Raw genomic sequence first — 9,845 nt, forward strand, 5'->3', positions numbered from 1 at the left:
ACAAACGTCACTCATTTAACAATTATGTGCTGAGCTTTTATAATGTATGCAGATTGGATTGCTTGGGTTTGCTAGATAATGAGAAAACAGTGGAGATTCAGACACAGCCTTTATTCACCCTCTTATGGAATTTACAATGGGGCAGGGGGCTGGTAAAATTATCCAAATATTTTATTCTTTTTTCCAGAGTCAAACATAGCCTGTTTTGCACCTTCCACTTATATGTGCTTTAAAAAAAAAGAAAATCCAACCAAGTAAATTAGACTATCTAATTGACTTTATTAAGAGATTCATTATTGCGACAGCATTTCATTTAGCAAACAGAAACACCATCTGAGGAGCTGTGAAGAATGGAGTGTTTTTAAAGGTATAAAAGTGCTGGGACAGGGGAGTTAGGATTATTTCAAACGAAGTCACTCTCCTTTGAGGCAAAGAAGGGGATGTCTCCAGTCCCAGCAATGCCTTCCTAGCCTTCTGACATCAACTTAAGAGCAAATTATGTTATAAATATTGTGATGCCTAGAATTCTAGCATCGGTCCCATATCTCTGCTCCCTAGTGTTATACCTTTGTGAGAACCCCTAACTTTCAGTGCAGGAGGAACCTATGGTTGCATAGAATATTACTCCCATGATTAGATCCCAAATCAGTTAACTTTAAGTTGATATAAATGGAGATAATCGGAGGGAATAATACTCGATGATTAGATCCCAAATCAGTTGACTTTTCAATTCAGTTGTTCAGTTGTGTCCAACTCTTTGTGACTCCATGGACTGCGGCACACCAGGCTTCCCTGTCTATCATCAACTTCCAGAGCTTGCTCAAACTCATGTTCATTGAGTTGGTGATACCATCCAACATTTTAGCCTCTGTCTTCTACTCCTGCCTTCAATCTTTCCCAGCATCAAGGTCTTTTCCAATGAGTCAGTTCTTCACATCAGGTGGCCAAAGTATTGGAGTTTCAGCTTCAGCATCAGTCCTTTCAATGAATATTGAAAGAGAACCCCATGAACAGTTGACAAAAAATGGAGATAATTGTGGTAGGCCTAATTTAATCATCTGAAACTTTAAAAGTGGCTGGACCTTTCTAGCAGTCAGAAATTTCAAGTGTGAGAAGGTCTGTGGATGGAGCTACATAGTAAAGACCTGAAAGCCGCATCTGAGAACTGAGAGTGGTTTTTGGTCTACCACTAGCACAACACTAGGAAAAGGCAACCCACTCCAGTATTCTTACCTGGAAAACTCCATGGACAGAGGAGCCTGGTGGGCTACAGTCCATAAGTTCACAAAGAGTCAGACATGACTGAGCACAACAATAACTAGCAAGGAGTTGTTACTCCTACGACTGCAGAGTAAATGATTTCTACCAGAAACCTGAGGGAGCCTGGAAGCATGTATGTCTCTAGTGGACCCTGAGATCAGGACACAATCACCCAACACCTGAATTTCAACTTTGTGTGCCCTTGACGGGAACTCAGCCATACCATGCTCAGACTTCTGACTTGCTGAAACTCAGATAGTAAATTTGTGTTGTTTTAATCCAGTACAGTTAGTGATAATTTGGTCTGCAGCAGTAGAAAACTAAAGATTCAGCAAAAATTGAAGGATAAATAGTAATTGAAATTCCTCTTCATCTACTGGAAACACAGCCCCTCCCTCTGTGTCCCAGATAGAGCATCTTTGAGCCTCACTATCTGAGTATGGCAATTGCTGCCCCTCAGCTGGTAAAGAATCCGCCTGCAATGCAGGAGACCTGGGTTCGATCCCTCTGTTGGGAAGATCCCCTGGAGAAGGAAAAGGCTACCCACTCCAGTATTCTGGCCTGGAGAATTCCATAGACAGTACAGTTGGTGGGGTTGCAAAAAGTCGGACATGATTGAGCGACTTTCACTCCTCAGATAAAGTCCTGACTTTGTCCCTAGAGCACAATCCTAAGAAGTCCACTAATTATTATTATTTTTTTTTTAAAAAAAGAGCTCTCTGCTTTCTATCTCCTCCCAGCTAGTTATAAAAGGAGTCAGGCAGGCCAGTTTCTCCAGGCTTTGCTTGAACATTAGTGTTTCCTCACAAATCCAAACAAATTCCAACATATCTCTAAACAAAAGACTGTTCTCAACTGTAGCAACTCTCCAAGCCCTTGATTCTGAATAATTGTCTAATTATCCTCATAGAGCCCTTGCAGGGAGGCAATATTCAGAGACAGAACTGGGTGGAAATGTATAGGCAAGGCAGAGTATGGATATTCTCTGCACTGACGAGAAGGAAGGGAAGCAAAGAAGAAAGGAGAGAAATGAAGAATGAAGGAGTTTGATAAGAATAGATCATGGAATGGGGACCAGGAACATTTCAATTTACCCAAGAAGTTCCATCCTTTCTCTACATGGAAGAGTCAGTCAGTTTCCTAGTTCAGGATAAACAGTAAAAGAGTGAATTGGTGGGGGGTTGGGGGGGTGGGGGTGGGCGCGTGGGGAGGGGGCTATGTTAGTGGCACGCTGGATTTTAGTTCCCCAACCAGGGATTGAGTGCATGTGCCCCGCAGTAGAAGCAGAGTCTTATCCACTGGACCACCAGGGAAGTCCAAAAGAGTTCATGTTAAATGTAAATCAACTTTGTAAATATTATAAGTGTGTGGATTAAATACTTACACATGAGTTTTGGTACATGTTTAGACACTTTCAACTGAGTATGGTAATTGTCAAATCAAAGAAACCCCAGGAAATTGTCTCTGAATGCATTCTCTTTAAAGTGAATAAAGGGAATATGAAAAGGAAGGCAAATGAAAGATTCCAGACCCTACAAGAACACCTGCAAGGACACTCATAAATACACGGACAAAGGATTGTAATATTAAATTATTTATTGCAGTACAGGTAGAACATTGTAATCCATAAGTAAAAATGTAAGTTTAATATCCACATCAAAAATCTACATACTGCATCATATAACCCAGATAGCTCATTTGATACAGAGTTATTCAAGGTGGATTTCTAAGCATAACCTTGAAGAAACCCAACCTCTGGTAAAACCAAAAAAAGACAATTGTTCTTTGGAGTGGACTCCACCCCTAGGAATCTACCTATTTCTACATCTATACATCATCTTCACATCTATCTCTACATCCGTCTCCACATCAGTCTCGACATCTAGCTGCCTGTAAGTCTTCCTCCTCCTCTGCGTCCTCCTTTCCCTCTCTGTGTCCCTCTCTCTTTCTCATTTCATTTTTTCAAATAACACAGGAAAATATGGAGGGATGAAAAGGCACAAATCACATCACTAGGGGATGCTATCTGAGCTGCGGGATTAAAGAAGCGTTGTCCTCTGAAGGCACATCCTGAGACTGACTTCTGGACACGGTGACACAGCTCCCTGAGCTGGGGCGCAGCAGGAGCTGAAATCTGTTCGCTGAAGATTTCTGTCCTCTGTGGGGGAAACTCTTCGCCTCGGGGTACGAAATGCCTCCCCGGGGCCTTGCACTGCTTGAGGAATGGCGGGGAGCGCCCCTAAGGCCCAGGCGGCCAGGGCGGGGAGACCTGCGGGCCCGGAGGTCGGTGGTGCGCGGCGAGCAGGGAATCGAGCGCCGCCAGCGCCCAGTGCAGGGCGGCGCCCGCGTGCGTCCGCTGCCAGGGGAGCCAGGCGCGCTGCGAGGCCGTGGGCTCCGTGCGGTCCGTGGCCACCGGGAGGAAGGCGCCCCCCGGGGCCCGCAACTCATCCAGGACCACTTCAAGGGCTCCCATCTGGTTGGAGAGCTTGGACGTGAGCGCCTCCAGGGCCGTGGCGGCTTCAGGAGAGTGGGTTCTGCGAGGGCACTTGGGCGAGGCGGGCCTGGACTCCGGCTTGTACTGGCAGTGTCTCTGGCCCCGGGCCCACATTGGCGATCGGAACCGGGCCCCCCTGTCCTGGAGACGCCGGGAAGTATGGGCAGAACCTAGGAGGGAGACAGAACAGGAGAGGTTCCTATGATGTGTGCTGCCCCTGAAACTTTTCGTCAAATGCACCACCGCCCCTTGCCTGTCCCAACACCTCCACCCCAGGCCTGACACCACACCATAGCTGACTCTGTTGGCCTCTTCCAACATCTGCTGGCAACCCGGGCCAAGTCCTGGGCACCTTCCTCTCAGCCTGTTCCCACTTCATGGGCCTCGCACCAGGGTCAGAGGCTTTCTCTGCCCTCTGGGGGTTCAGTTTGCCCCTCAGGGCCTTTGCCCACATCCCCACCTCTACCAAGCCCAGCCCAGAAACCTACCTGCTCTGTGGTAAAGTCCTGGTCTGCAGGAGTTTGGATGCTCCTTAGATCTCCACTGGGCTGGGGGTGGTCGTCCCCTCACCTTCTCTTCTCCATGGCCGTTTCCCTTGTGACTCTCAGGGGAGCCATCCCGGCTTCTGCATCGCTTGTGCCTGGTGACCTCTGTGGGTGGAGAGGAGGACAGGAGTGAGTGTTCCCTGACCTACCTCTGGAATCTGGGGAGAGTGGATTAGAGAAGGTTCCAAGTCCCACTGCTCCTCCACCTCTGTGCCATCCCCTCCCCCAAAGTCTGGTTTCTTCCAGCCCCCCTCTCCCTCCATGAGCATCTCACCTGGACAGAGTAGTTTGACTGCCTGGCAGGCATGCCCCAGGAAGCCCTCTCTCAAGTTCAGACCTCAAGTATGGCATAGCTGGTAGAGGCCTGCATCACGGAGGATCGGGACTTCACCCTGGGTTTCTCTCCCCCCTTTCAAAAGTGTCAGGGTCACATTTGGGACCTGTTCCTCTGTCCCACAGCCCAATCTCTACTGTCTCCCAAATTCTCTCCAGGATCACTCCAAACAGATGCCTGCAGAAAAGAATCTGGCATCTTACCTGCTTTGCCCTGAGAGCCCTCTTGTGTCTCCATGCTTCGTTTTTCTCTTTGCCTTTCTGAGGGATGTCGATCTCCTCCCTTCTCTTTTACAGACAGGCTTTCCTTGGAGGAAATCCTTCCATTTCCCCTGTGGGAGACACCTTGTTTCTGCTGGCCAGGCCTTCTGCCACTTGCAGCCCCTTCCATTGTGTCCCTGTCTGCCATCTGCAGCACACGTCTGGATGCCTCAGAAGTGGACCAGGGAATGACCAGGTGAGCAGAGGGTGTGGCCTTGTGTAGCTTCTGGACAGCCCCCTGGGGAGTTACAGATTGGTCCTCAGGAGGATCACACCCCCGAGGGCATTTGCATGATGAGGTTAGCACTCTTTGCTATATCCCACTGACTTTCTTGGTCTGAGAACATTGTAACTGTTAATTTCAGAGCATTTTAATTCTGTACTATATATTAACATCCGAGAAGGACAATTTTTTTTTTCCGAGGACAATTTTTTAAAAATTTAAGTTTTTTTGATGAGGACAAGTTTTAGTCTGTATTGAATTTGTTAAAATGTTGCTTCTTTGCTGTTTTTGTTTTTGTTTTTGTTTTGGCTGTAAGGCAAATGGGAACTTAGCTCCCCATCAGGGATCCAATGTGCACTGCCTTCATTGGAAGGTGAAGTCTTAACCACTGGACTGCAGGGAGACCCATGAAAGGGCAATTTTGTCTTATTTGTTTCATGCTGTTTTTTATCTATTTGTTTTCAACAATTTTGTGTATCTGTATGTCTGTGAGCTTGGGTCACTCTATGCCAGGGGTCAGCAAGGTATTGATATAAAAGACTGCTGCTGCTAAGTCACTTCAGTCGTGTCTGACTCTGTGCGACCCCATAAATGGCAGCCCACCAGGCTCCCCCGTCCCTGGGATTCTCCAGGCAAGAACACTGGAGTGGGTTGCCATTTCCTTCTCCAATGCATGAAAGTGAAAAGTGAAAGGGAAGTTGCTCAGTCATGTCTGACTCTTCTCGACCCCATGGACTGCAGCCTACCAGGCTCCTCCGTTCATGGGACTTTCCAGACAAGAGTACTGGAGTGGGGTGCCATTGCCTCCTCCGATATATAAAGGACTAGAAAACCTTTATGGTTTGTTTTACTTGCATTCCCTTTGGCCCCTACTCAGGTATGCTGTCCTGACACAAATGCCACCAGAGACTACAGCTGAAAAAGCATATTTAAGCTCCAAATTATTAAAACAACCACAACAACATAGGTAGGACCTCTGCGCTCAGCATCATATCAAGTTTTGAATTTAAATTTTTCCTCTTTTTCTCACTCTTGTTTCTTCTTTTGTCTGGATATGGACTTATTTTTCAACTGGAATCAGAAGGTACAAAAAGACATAATAGGTGAGTGACAAAAATAACCTAGGACACACCTTTGAGAGCACTGGTTCATGAATAATTTGAAGCATGTGATGGATATATTCACTGTCTCTAATTGCAAACAGTGTACTTGTAGGTGGAATAATTTCTGTGAATGAGCAGGAGGCAGCATATGGAGGGGACCGCATTGTCTTTTGCACATAGCTTCTCTTCTATAAAAACAGCCTCCGCCAGGTCTATGGGACCTCTGGGTCAGGTTGTTGCTGCTGATGGCTGATAAAACCAGCAGAAGCCAATCAGAATCTATTCTTAATAGACTCAAGGTACCCAGACCTCAGAGTGAAGAGCTGAGTCACATTCATGAGAATGTCCACTCTGCTATACAGCTGAAACTAACAACATTATTCATCAACTATACTCCAATGTAAAATAAAAAGTTTAAAAAAAGAAAAGAATGTTCTGTGGCTTCTGGGGCTGACAGAGTCCTAACCTGTCCTCAGGCTTCATTAACTGAGATGTAGCACGCTATTTTCACACTATTTTTTGGGGCACAAATGATATAGAGTGTCACATATTCCTGGTATGTACATGGTATGAGGGTGGGAATTAATTCCAAGTGCTCAAGTGCATGGAAGGCCCTGATCTCCCATCATTCTGGGGTCACTGTGAGGTTGTTTAGATTTCATCTTTGAAAATAAATCCTTCATCTGTAATCATGCTGATTGACCTGGTGCATGTAGACTTCCTGAAGTTTTCAAATCCAGTGTATCTCCCCAAATAGGTTCACACGGGGGAGTCTGTAGTCTTTATAATTTTGCTCAAAATATAAATTTCCTGTACACCAAAGCCTTGCCTTCAGTGGGCAGGGGATTTCGATCTCTAGAGACCTTAGATAAAGCCAGTATAATGCTTAAGGGCTGATATGCACTCAGGAAAGGTGCTATCCTGTGACCTGAATGTTGTGATTTATGGTAAGAAAGATGTATTTGGTATTTCTCCTGGTTGCTGGCACAACTACTGAAGCCGCTGGAATTTCTTAAGCGTGAAAGTGATAAATGGGCTTTGTTATGTTAATGAGATGACCTTTGGAGAGCATCCCAGGGACAAAGAGTCAGGGCTGCTGATCTTATTAAAACTCCAGGTTAGAGGGAGGAGAGAGGAGCTGGAGGTTGGACCCATCACCAGTGTCTAATGAGTTAATCTCGTCTCTGTAATGAAGCCTCTGTAAAAACCCAGAAGGACTGGTTTGAAAAGCTTCCAGGTTGGTGAAGAGGTGGGGATTCGTGGAGGACAGGGAAGCTCATGCCCTTTCCCCTTACCTTGCTTGAGGCACATCTTCCATCTAGCTGTCCCTGAGTTACAGCCTCTTATTATAAAATGATAATCTAATCAATAAAAGATTTCTCTGAGTTCTGTAAGCAAATTCATTGAACCCAAGAGGGGTCCTCGGAACCTCTGCACTCTAGTGGGTCCACCAGAAGCACAGCTGAGAACCTGGAGCTGTGACTGCATCTAAAGTGGGGGAGGGGCTGTCTTGTAACACGGAGCTCTGAACCTGTGGAATATGAAGTTTTCTCTGAGGACAATGCGTCAGGATTGTGAGACACCAAACTGGTGTCAGAAATAGGTTGGTGATGTGGGGATAACACACTGTCATACTGGAACTTTTACTACAATCTTACCACCCTTACGTGGCTACTGTCTCTGCCAACTGCGCATGGGGCACTTGCATTCATAGGACCCCTCTGGGTTCAGACCTGGCAAGAGGTCAGGTAGTGTAAGCTTCAGGGAATCCGGAACAATAACAAGTATAGCTAGTATGGATGACTTCTCTTTATTTACCATGAATTTATACTTCTCAAAGGAAGATAATTGGATTATTTTCCCATCACTCATTCTGGAATCTCCTGTCCTCCAATGTTTGATTTACTTGGTATCCACAGCATTGGGCCTCTTTGCCGTTACTAGTAGCCCCTTTCCTTCAGCTCAACCACCCGTCACGAGCAGCAAAAACTCTTTCCGAAGAAAATAGTTTTGATCACTTTCTCGAAGGCAGTTATGTTGGAACATCAGCCTTTTTTTTTCTAATTGTCCCTACTCAGAGCATTTCTAAGTAGAAAAAAGACCGTCTAGTCTGTGCTAATGTGAAGATAGCAAAGTTTTATCCTGGCCACTACATTTCCTGTTGAGAGGCTCCCTGACCAGATATCTTGGACCATGTGAGATGAGTAACCTCAAGGAGAATACACCTTTGCCTTTCTTGTGAGATGAGTAACCTCAATGAGAATACAACTTTGCCTTTCTTACGTTTTTTGGGGGGTGCCATGCTGCTTGCGTATGAGATCTCATTTCCTAGATCAGGGATGGAAACCTGGCCCCATGCAGTGTAAGCCTAGAGTCCTAACTACTGGAATGCCAGGGAATTCCCACATTTCTCTTTCAAATTCTACCAAGTATTGGGTTGACCAAAAAGTTCCTTTGGCTTTGAAAAAAAAAAGACACTTTTTTCATTTTTGTCAAGAACTTTATTGAACACGATATTTGCCGTTTTGTTCCACTACCTTCTGTCATTTTTCAGGTAACTTCATAATTTCATTTTCCCAAAACATTTTATCTTCCTGAGCAAAGAACTATTCTGGGTGCCCTTTACAGTCTTCCAGGGAATTGAAGTTTTTTCCAATAAGAGAATTTTGTAATGACCGAAATAAATGTAAATCCAAATGTGCAATGTCTGGTGAATATGGCCAATGAATCAGAACTTCGAAGCCAAGCTGTTACAGTTTTTGCACGGTCATCAAAGCAACATGCAATCTTGCATTATCTTAATGGATGATTGGCCTTCCCAGCTGGCTAGTAGTAAACAATCCACCTGCCAGTACAGGAGATGGGAGTTGGATCACTGGATTGGGAAGATCCCATTGGAGAAGGAAATGACAACCCACTACAGTATTCTTATTTGGGAAATCCCATGGACAAAGGAGCCTGGCAGCTTCAGTCCCTGGGGCTCAAAGAGTCAGGAATGATTGAGCGACCAAAACAACAATAATGGAAGATTATGCATTTTCTGTTGACTAATTCCAGCCAGTTTTCATTGAGGTGCTGTTTTCAGTTGGACTAATTGGAAGCAGTGTTTGTTGGAATTAATGGTTTGGTTTTCTGAAAGGAACATATAATAGAGGACTTCTTCCAATGCCACCATATACATAACATCTCCTTCTTTGGATGAGACCAAATTTCGTATTGTTGTCAGTGTCTCATTTCACTGGCCCCACAGTCTCGTCCATTCCACATTATTGTACAATAACCACTTTTTTTTCCTCCATCACAATTTTATTTAAAATCAGAACATTTTCGTTATGTCTCAGTAGAGAATCACACATGGGAATGATTAAGAAGGCTTTTTTCACCTAACTTATGTGGAACCCCAAAATCAAAGCAATTAATATAACCCAGCTGGTGCAAATTATTTTCAACACTTGATTTGGATATTTTGAGAAGATATTAAGAAGAGGTGGCAAGAATACACAGAAGAACTGTACCAAAAAGATTTTCATGACCCAGTTAATCATGATGGTGTGATCATTCACCTAGAGCCAGACATGCTGGAATGTGAAGTCAAGTGGGCCTTAGGAAGCATCACTACAAACAAA

Source organism: Budorcas taxicolor, chromosome 8, assembly GCF_023091745.1.
Source record: "Budorcas taxicolor isolate Tak-1 chromosome 8, Takin1.1, whole genome shotgun sequence".
Lineage (NCBI taxonomy): Eukaryota > Metazoa > Chordata > Mammalia > Artiodactyla > Bovidae > Budorcas > Budorcas taxicolor.